This window comes from Canis lupus, chromosome 29 (genome assembly GCF_011100685.1).
Source record: "Canis lupus familiaris isolate Mischka breed German Shepherd chromosome 29, alternate assembly UU_Cfam_GSD_1.0, whole genome shotgun sequence".
NCBI lineage: Eukaryota > Metazoa > Chordata > Mammalia > Carnivora > Canidae > Canis > Canis lupus.
Window position 1 is genome coordinate 7,802,217 of NC_049250.1, and position 9,663 is coordinate 7,811,879.

At 44.3% G+C, this 9,663-nt stretch overlaps 1 long non-coding RNA gene across 1 annotated transcript; it reads right to left on the reverse strand.

Annotated features, from left to right (window-relative positions):
* Positions 1 to 1,048: 1,048 nt before the first annotated feature.
* Positions 1,049 to 9,390, reverse strand: LOC119866667. The gene is made up of 2 exons (XR_005380843.1): positions 8,852 to 9,390; positions 1,049 to 2,306 (listed from the first exon to the last, which is right to left on the reverse strand). It is a non-coding gene; the product is annotated as an uncharacterized LOC119866667 (long non-coding RNA).
* Between the last annotated feature and the right edge of the window lie 273 nt (positions 9,391 to 9,663).

A 9,663-nucleotide genomic window follows, 5' to 3' on the forward strand; every position in this document is an offset into this window, starting at 1 on the left:
TGTTTATGCTGTTCAGGACATCTAAAAAAAAAAAAAAAAAAAAAAACCTGGCTGCAGTGAAATTTGGATGAAAAGGATTTTCTTTCTCAACAAGATTATATTTTGTCATTGTTTTTATTTTACTCATTAAATTGCCTGTGATACTATTTTTGATTCCCAGAGGCATGTCAAAAGTTTTGCCCGAAACCAACTGATTCATGTAATTATTCCTCCCATTACTGGTGATGATAATCCTGAGGGCTTTAATTTCCAGGCCACCCCATCCACTCATGCTGAACTTCGGATGAAAGGCCCCTAGGGCTGTTCTTACCTGCCCTGGCCCAGGAGGGGGACCTTCTATTGGAATTATTGATCTTCTCCTTACTTCCCAAAAAGCCTTGGGGAAAACAACACACCCTGTATTATTAGTGCCACGGACAAGGCAGTCCCAGGGCATATGGCTTCTGTAGCCTTTGAGCCACAAACCAGTTTGATGTTTCTGTTTCTGTATCTTCCATCTATTACCACTTATTTCATGCTCTCTTCCTACCACCTTCATCTATTTCCAGACCCCACTTAACTGACCCCTAGGAAGGCACTGGTTCTGCTGCTGTCCTGGCCACAGCCGCAGAAAATGCTGGAAGAGCTCCGAGTGGCCAAGCAGGACAGCTCTGAGACTCCCTCCTCACCCATAGTCCCAGCCCAAAGCCATTTCTCTTTCCTTCTCTTTGCATTATTTTAAGTATCCTTACCAGGGGCTCAAACAAATGAATTTTCAGAATTTTACTTAGTATAACACAGTAGTGAATAACTATAGTTGTCATCCAAACAAACAAACAAACAAACAAAAAACCCAGGTTGCTGAGAGTGGGGATGATATAAACTCCACTTCCAAGGTATATCAGGGTCCCAGGGTCACTGATTCAGCTCTGTGAAAGCCCACAGCTCTTCCCCATGCAGTACATCCATGGCTAAGGACAGCTAGAAAATGTGGGTGGTCAGAACTCTGGGTGGAAAACACACACCTGACTGCAAACACTTAGTACCAGAAAAGAATCCAAAACATTAGTAATTTTTATATTAATTGCATGTTTAATGATAATATTTTGGATAGTTGGTTAAATGCACGATTAAAATTAATTTCACCTGCTTCTTTTTGCCTTAAGGTGACTAGTAGAAAATTCCCAGTGATGCATGTGACTACCATTATATTTCCAATGGATGTGGCTCTTCAATCTGCTTGTGGGAGCCTTCTCCAGGGCACTTGCTGACTTCCTTGCAACCGCCCGCGACAAAGGTTCTCCATGTCTGTCACCTCCCATATTCCTCCCACTCAATTCTGCTCTTCGGTCTGAGACAGTCACCTCCTCCACAGACAACCAAAGGGCCACGGTGGTCAGAGAGGACCCTCTCTTATGAAGAGGAGGAATGGACTTGCCCCTCACAGCCAACTTCACCATTCAGTCATCTCAGGCCGCATCATGAGAATGATAATATCTCCCTCCATCATGACCCCACATGCAGCTCAGTTCTTTTCCAAAGAAAATGCAGCACCCAGGAGGAGTATTTATTGCTAAACTGGTACAAGCCCCACTTTCCTGAGACAGTCTACACATACTGCCGTATCTACTTGGAAGAATCACATGGAATCACCTTTTCTCTGAAAGATGGAGGCTGTGACTCACCCCCCACCACAGAGCTGAGGAAAAGAAGTGCTGACTCCAAATAACCAGGTCTCTTGGCTCGAATCCTGTCTAGAGTTCTCTCTGATTCACACTCCTTTGGTGCCTATAAAAGGGGAAAACTGACTTCACATCCTTTCGATGCCTGCAAAGTAGAATCCTCCTACCGTGGCTCTCGCATGGGATAAGGCTTCCCCCACCTCGTAGGAGTTACAATACCTGCAAAGTGATGAAACACAGAAATAACAAGATCTTGGGATGTGTCCACATGACGCTGAACAGCCGGATCCTGACGACATCCCAAGAGTCAGTCATATTATGCCAAGAAATCTGACGAAGAGATGAAGTGTTTCGACGTTTCATTCGAATGTAGGGGCCTGGTAGAAAGACAGCTATGGACTGACGAGTGGTCTGGTTATCAGAAAAGGCTGTAGGATACTAGATTTACACCAACCACGGATAAGGCAGCGCAGTCCAGGGGGCAGTTCCTGATTGTAGACGACTGAGGAAGTGGACGACAACACCCGAACACGGGTGGCTCCTGATAGCGGACCGTCTCTCTTCCGAGTGGCCAGGAGTGTTATTTCAGGAGCACAGCACAGAGCCAACTCTCTGCTCAGGTCCTGGGGGAGGCTTCAATTGGTCCTACAGGAAGAGCACAGCAAACCAGTCGCAATTCCAGCCGGGCCATGGGCCACGCCAGAGGTCACCGAACACCCCATGCTGAGTGCGAGGGAAGGGCCCAGGGCTCCAGGGACTCTGGACCCCTGTGAGGGAGGACCGTGAGGGGCCGTCCACTGGGTCTCTGCCAGGCCTCTGCAACCCTGTGCCTTGGAACCCGGGGCTTGTTGCCTTGCTGTCTATTTTCAGGACCAGAGGCCTGTATCTTCTCCCAAGCAAGTGTTTCAAAGAGGAGTCTCTCATACTATAGTGTGTGGGCAGACGTGCCCTGGGAATGGTGGTTCAAGATGAAGTGGACAAGAATTATAACATGCAGCAAGTTAACTTTAATTTTCCAAAGGCTTGTGAAAAGGGAAGATTTCAGATCTTTTCAAACCTTTATCCCAAGTGGGAAGTTTTTATCTGATTTGATTTTTTTATTAAAGATTTTTTTTTTAATTTATTTGAGAGAGAAAGAATGAGCAGTGGGGAGAGGGAGAAGCAGACTCCCCACTGATTGGGGAGCCTGACGTGGGGCTCAATCTCAGGACCACGGGATCATGATCGGAGCTGAAGGCAGATGCTTAACCAACTGAGCCACCCAGGCACCCCTGGAAGTTTTTATTTTAAATGCTTGAAAGGCCAGAGTTATCTTTGTAAACATAAACTGTGCTTCACTAGGTCACATCAGTAGGACATCTGACCTCCCCCATCACTGGCCATGCCACCAAGGGCTCTGGCATTCACCTCCTCTTGTCTCTATGTCCCTCAGCACCGAAAAGTTCAGTTTATACTTATATGTCACGCAAAACAATGATGGATAAGTAAGCCATATGATACAAAACTACATGTATGCTAAAACAAAAATGCTTCATTCTAATTTTCTCTATTGTCAAATTTGAAGTAATTTCCTCCTTTGTCCTTCCCTCCTTTTGTCCCTCCCTCTCCGCCTCCCACTCTATCTTTTTTGCTTCCTTTTTGACTCTGGCCCTTTTTTGCTGGTGCCTTGTGCATCCACTTAGTCTGCTTATTGAAAAATCTGCTTTGGTGTCATCTCCTCAAATAATCACCCACCCCAAAGCTCTAACTTCCTGCATATCTCATCATGGTTTTATCTCCCATGAATGTACCTACAGTGAGAAAATCATCTATTCATATCCCTCACCTCACATGAAAGGACACTCTGTTCATTGGTTTGTCACCTTGATATCTCTAGACGTGGCATGATGGTCTCCTGTTAGCTCTGGTGGCCTCTGGTGGACTTATGGGTACCAATCCATCATCATCTTTAAACAGTAATAAACCAGGGAATGGGATTCTGATCCAGTAGCTCCTTGACCACAGGACTTCCTTTCCTTTCTTTTCTCAGCATCTTGGAGTGTTTCTTCCTCCTTCTCCCCCTTTGCCCTGAGCCCATGGCCATCCTCAGGACCAGTAGAAGGGAGGTCAGTGTGAAAGGAAGATGACTGAGCCTCCACCAATCGCCTTCCCTTCTGCCTTCCCTCAGCCTCAAAGCTGGCACATCACAGCATCTCTTGCCTTCATGTCCTTTTCTCCACAGTGACTGTTCTATAGCTCATACCAGAAAATTTTCTCCTTTTCATGTAAATACAATGGCCAAATTTTCCAGAAAGTTCTAATTTAAAATGTTCTGTTGCCAAGAGCGAACTCCCCTTTAAGAAAATAGGACCGCTTGCCTAGTACAAAAATAGTGGAAGCCTGTGGTTAGCACCTATAAGAATAATTCTGAATTTGCACTTTTTAGAGTCTAAGTAGATGTCAAGCAGCAAAGGAAGGAGGGAATAACAAAGTTAAGGTGCAGTGACTTCACATTAGACTTCTCATACTTGTTTGCGAATCTTGAAAACATGGCAGGCTTTGATTTAGGAGGAAAGCACAATCTACAACATCGAAGTGGCCTCGACGTAAATAGAGAGGACAGATTCTTTAATGGGAAGCCTCAGAGGAGCAAACACACAGAAGGAAGAGGCAAGACCTTTTCGTTTCACTCTTAGTACGTTTACGCCTTTGTTGAACAGCTTAGCTACCTGCTAGTGTTCTGGGCACCTTGGGAATGCAAAATGAATAAGGCATCCCTCTTGCCCTCTAGAAGTTCACTGCAGTGAAGCTGGACACATCTGTATATCATATTCTCTCTCTCTCTCCTCTCTCTCTCTCTCTCTCTTTTAAATTTCAAAATAACCAGAAACTTACAGAAATGTTTCAGGTACAATAGGAGGACATTTTTCTTCCATCAGTTTACACTAAGTTGCTGATCTGTTGTCCCATCTGTAATAACCATGTCTTTTATTTTCTCTATTCTGGTGCTTTGACAGCTGAGGTCTTGCTGACCCTGGAGGGACTGGCACTATCAGGGTAGCCCCCTTCCTAAAGATAACAAACAACTTGTCATCAAGCATGCTTTGCAATGCAAACCAACCAAGTCAGAGTCCATACCCACAACTCTTGCACTCTGAGCCACTAAACACCTGCCCCGATCACCCTAAGGCAAGTACCCCCAGACAAGCAAGGTCAGTCCTTATGCCCTAGAGCCCACTGAAATAATTCAAAATAGCTAATTCCACACCTGCCTGCCTTGCTTTGCCTGTTCTTCTCATGGAAACCACAATAAAAGCTCTTGTGGACATTTTCTCGGCTTCCTGAGGAGCTTCCCCTTGTGGGCATGTGTGGTGTGGCGTGCCCCCCACCCTTGGAAACAGTAGCAAACTATTTTTTCAATGGCAGTCATGTCCTGATGTGTTACTGTTACCATGCCTAAATAATAATAAAACCTATTAAACCACAATCATCTGCGAATACTTCACGTATAATTCTTATATAACTACAAACCATCTCTTAAAATTTGGAAATTAACACTGAGAACATTACTACCGTCTAATCTTCAGACTCCTTATGAGTTTTGCCAGTCATCTCAATCATGTCCTTTAGAGCCAAAGGATCCGGACCAGAATCCGACATCACAATTAGTTATCAGACCTCTTTAATATCATTTAGAGCAAAACAATTCCTCTGTCTTCCTTCACTTTCATGACCTCGATCTTTTTGAAGATTACAGGCCAGTTATTTTGTAGGAAGTCCTACAGTTGGACCTATCAGATGTTTGTTGTCATGATTAGACTCAGGTTCCGCATCTTTGATGAAATATTACAGAAGTGATGTTATGTCCTCAGCGTATCTCAGCGGGGGCACGACAGTACCAGTTTGCCTCCTTGCTTTGGTCACTTAATGCAATTGGTGTCCTCCAGGCTTTTCTACTAAACGGTTACTCTTCTCCCTTTTGTAATTAATCATTACATTGGAGGCTTTGGAGGATCTTGTGGAGAAAAAACTTTGAAACTATGTAAATATCCTGTTCCTCATTAAACTTCCAAAGTATCTAGTCGCACAAACTCCTGCTTTCTATTTTACTCAATAGATTATAACTTGTTACATAGAGTCCATTATAATGTGTTACTGTCATTATTTATTTTACATTCAGATTGACCCAAATTTAGTAAGTGTGTGCTTTTAAAAAGTGCCCTCAGTTACCATTTGCCATGCCCCCATAATTTTTAAAGTACTTCTTGGCTTGCTCTCTCAACAAGATGTTCTGGTCTCATCTTGTACTTTTTTTTGTCCTAGCCCAGGAGTTGACCATTTCTCCAAGGAGTCCCATATTTTTTTAGAGGATAATGGTATTTTGAAGTCAAAACCTAGGCACTGGATGTGTTCATTTTTATGGGGATGTTGCTGCTCCTAGGCCTTCTTGGTGAGCAGAGTGAGGCAGCTGGTATGTACATGTAAACATATGTGCAGACACACGCACATTATGTTTATGATTATTTCTCTATCTATATCTCTCTAACATGGGATTCTATCTTTGGAGAAAAATATGATAGGGTGAATGCTGCCAACAGGTTTGGGATCCTGAGAATTCGCTTCTTTCCTGGTTTTCGTTTGTTTGTTTATTGGTTGGTTGGTATATTAGTCTGCTTGGGCCACCGTGACAAAATGCCACAGATTGGGTGGTTTGTACAACAGCAATTTATTTTCTCACAGTTGTAGATGCTGAAAGTCTGAGATCTAGGTGTCCGCAGGGTTGCTTTCTCCAGAGACCTCTTTCCTTGGCTAGAAGATGACTACTTTTCCCTGTGTCTTTACAGGATCTTCCCTCTGTGTATGTCTGTGTCTCACTTCCTCTTCTAAAGACACCCATCATATCAGATGAGGGCCCACCCACATCTTAATCTTAATTTAAATACCTCTTTAAAGATCCTAGCTCCAATACAGTCACATTCTGAGATACTCAAGAGTTTGGGCTTCGGTGCCTGAACTTGGGAGGGAGGGGATACCATTTAGCCTTTAATAGTTAATTTGTCAGAAAAATCAGCATGCAACCTGGCAAAGTTCTCTATGTTCTAAATCTAGAGACATCAATCTTAAGCAAAACGAACAGTAATGAAAACCTGAAAAACAAAACAAAACAAAAATCACAATTTTCCTTCTTCAGTAGAAAACGTCTGTCTAAATTCCAATGGGCTGCATCTGCCCTCAGTTAATGCCCTTTTCTTCTCGGCCCTTCCCAGAGGCTTTTGGGGGCTCTATTCTCCATAATATCTGTAATGCAGTTATATTCATTTTTTAATTTTAATTTTACTTGTAATGTCCTGGGATAAAATGTCCTTTTAGAGTTTGCCAATTAGCTAATTTGTTAAAAAGAGTTTTTAAAGATTGGCCCTCAAGCTAAGTGAAAACAATATCAAGGCACTAATATAGCAACTTTTCTAATTTTTTAGGGTCACCTGGGTGACTCAGTAGGTTAAGCATCTGCTTTCGGCTCAGGTCATGATCCCAGGGTTCTGGGATGGAGCCCCACATCAGGATCACTGCTCCATGAGGAGCCTGCTTCTCCCTCTCCTGTTCCCCCTTGTTTGTGCTCTCTCTCTCTCTGCCAAATAAATAAATAAAATCTTTATTTAAAAAAAGACATTTCTATTTCTCAAAAATTCCATTCTTTTTTTTTTTTTAATTTTATTTATTTATGATAGTCACAGAGAGAGAGAGAGAGAGAGGCAGAGACACAGGCAGAGGGAGAAGCAGGCTCCATGCACCGGGAGCCTGATGTGGGATTCGATCCCGGGTCTCCAGGATCGCGCCCTGGGCCAAAGGCAGGCGCCAAACCGCTGCGCCACCCAGGGATCCCAAAAATTCCATTCTTTATTTTATAGTATGTTCTGCATTTTTAAATATTTTTTTACTTTGTTTTACATCACTTCTACATTTAACCAAAAGATCCACTCTTTTTTCTTAACATCTACACTGGATTAGAACAGAAACAGATTTCTTCTCTGCTTATTTCCATCTTACTTTTTTACAAATTAGTATTCATTAATCTGAAACGTGCCAGCAACCTCAAAGTCAACCAGAATGTGATTTTTTAGAAAAAAAAAATTCATCCTATAATGAATTTAAAACTTAATTTTATGGTTAACCACATGGTCTGTTCCTTTTCTTTCCTAGTCTCTTTTTTTCCTTTATGTGGCATGATGTTTGAAAATGACCAGAGAATATTCTCTGGCACTTGGGTTTGTTTTCTAACCAGGCAGCATTTGGAGCACAAAGTATTAAATAAATGTGGCCAAGGGGGCTGATTGTCTTGAGTGGTCCCCACACCCACATGCATTTTATGCTGCATAACACAAGTGTGTTACCTGATCCTCTGGCCAACAGTAATTTATATTTGTCACGAGGGATTTCTACAAAGCTTCCCTGCATCCGGCTCCATTGAACAAGCTCAGGGAGGACTAGTGTGCAGTGTCAGGACTCAGGCAGCAGAGCCAGTCTCCACCACCTTCCAGCTGAGCCATTTGGGGCAAGACTCTTGATCTTGCCCAGAGTCAGTTTCCTCTGCTGTAAAATGGGACAGTCGCCGCTGGTGATAGAGCTCCTAGCTCAACAAGAATGATGTGGAACAAATGTGAGAACTGAAAAGAGTCAATGTGTGCAAAATCCTCAACAGTGCTCATTAGCCCAGGAGAAGAATCAAGAAAAAAGGCAGTAGGAAAAGAGAAATAAATGGTAGGTTCAATCATTTCTATTGGCAGAGCTGTAAGATGAAGGATTAAGAAATTGGTATGGAAGAGCCTAAGTCAAAACTGGGAGGAACTGCAACTCATTTTCTCTAGATAAACCGTCCTGTGTCTTTATATTGGTATAGTGGATTACAGGTCACACTTTTCTTTGATTCCGTTTTGCGCTCTGGAAGGACATCCAGGCTTCAGACTCAGCTCTTCAGACGCACTTGGGATTCCTCCTGAATCTGCTCGCCCCCCCACCCCCCGCATGCTCTCCACCCACCCCTGCAAGCTCTACCCACCCCCCATGCTCTCCACCCCACCCCCCATGCTCTCCACCCATCTCCACCCCCACATGCTCTCCCTCCACCCCACCCCCACATGCTGTCCCCCCAGGCTCCCCCCCCACCCCTCCCACCCCTGCATGCTCTCCCCCACCCCCACCTGCTCTCCTACCCTTTACCGGCGACTGGGATCTGAGTCACGTTGCAAGGTTTCCCCCACACAGTCTGGAGGCCTTCATCCCTTGGCTCTGAATTAGGCAGAGCAGACAGAGTTGGGAAGGTCAAAAACAGAACAGTTCCTCTTTCAATAACTTAATAAAGCGTTCCTTGCATTTCCCCGAAATTTCTTCTTCCTCTTCTACCTCTTCTCCTTCTGTTTTGACCCCATGTATGGAGAATTTCCCATGAGCCAAGCTGTGCTAAAGCCTTTTCGAGTGGAGTCTCAGGGACCTTGTAGTCTTCCCATTTCAAAAATCAGGAACGGAAGTTTCGTGAGTTGAAAGGTTCCCAAGCTTGAATTGTGGCTGAGGGATAACCGAGCCCGGCCCGCGTGCCTCCGGAGCGTCCGTGTCCACCCGCCTTCCCGGGCCTTCCCCGCCTTCCCAGGCCCGCCTCAGACCCAACCCCTCAGTCCGCAGTAATTCCCAAAGCAGCTCTATGTCTGCTTCCCAGCAATCGTCGGGGGCTCCACGGCCACTAAACCAGGTCAAGACAGAGCCACCAGACCCCAACCACCCCATCTCCTTTATCTTCCAAACTTCCCTCAACTCCTCCCCAAGGCTGACTCACATTTCAAAATTCCTTCCCCAGATGTGACAATCCACACACACACACATGCATGTGTCTGCACGCATGCAAACGTATACACAACACACATAACACACTATACACACACATCCCTATGTACTCACACTCCTACATAAATATACACAGACACCCTTACAACTCAGTTCTCCATACACGTCCTTACCCACACACTCCTGA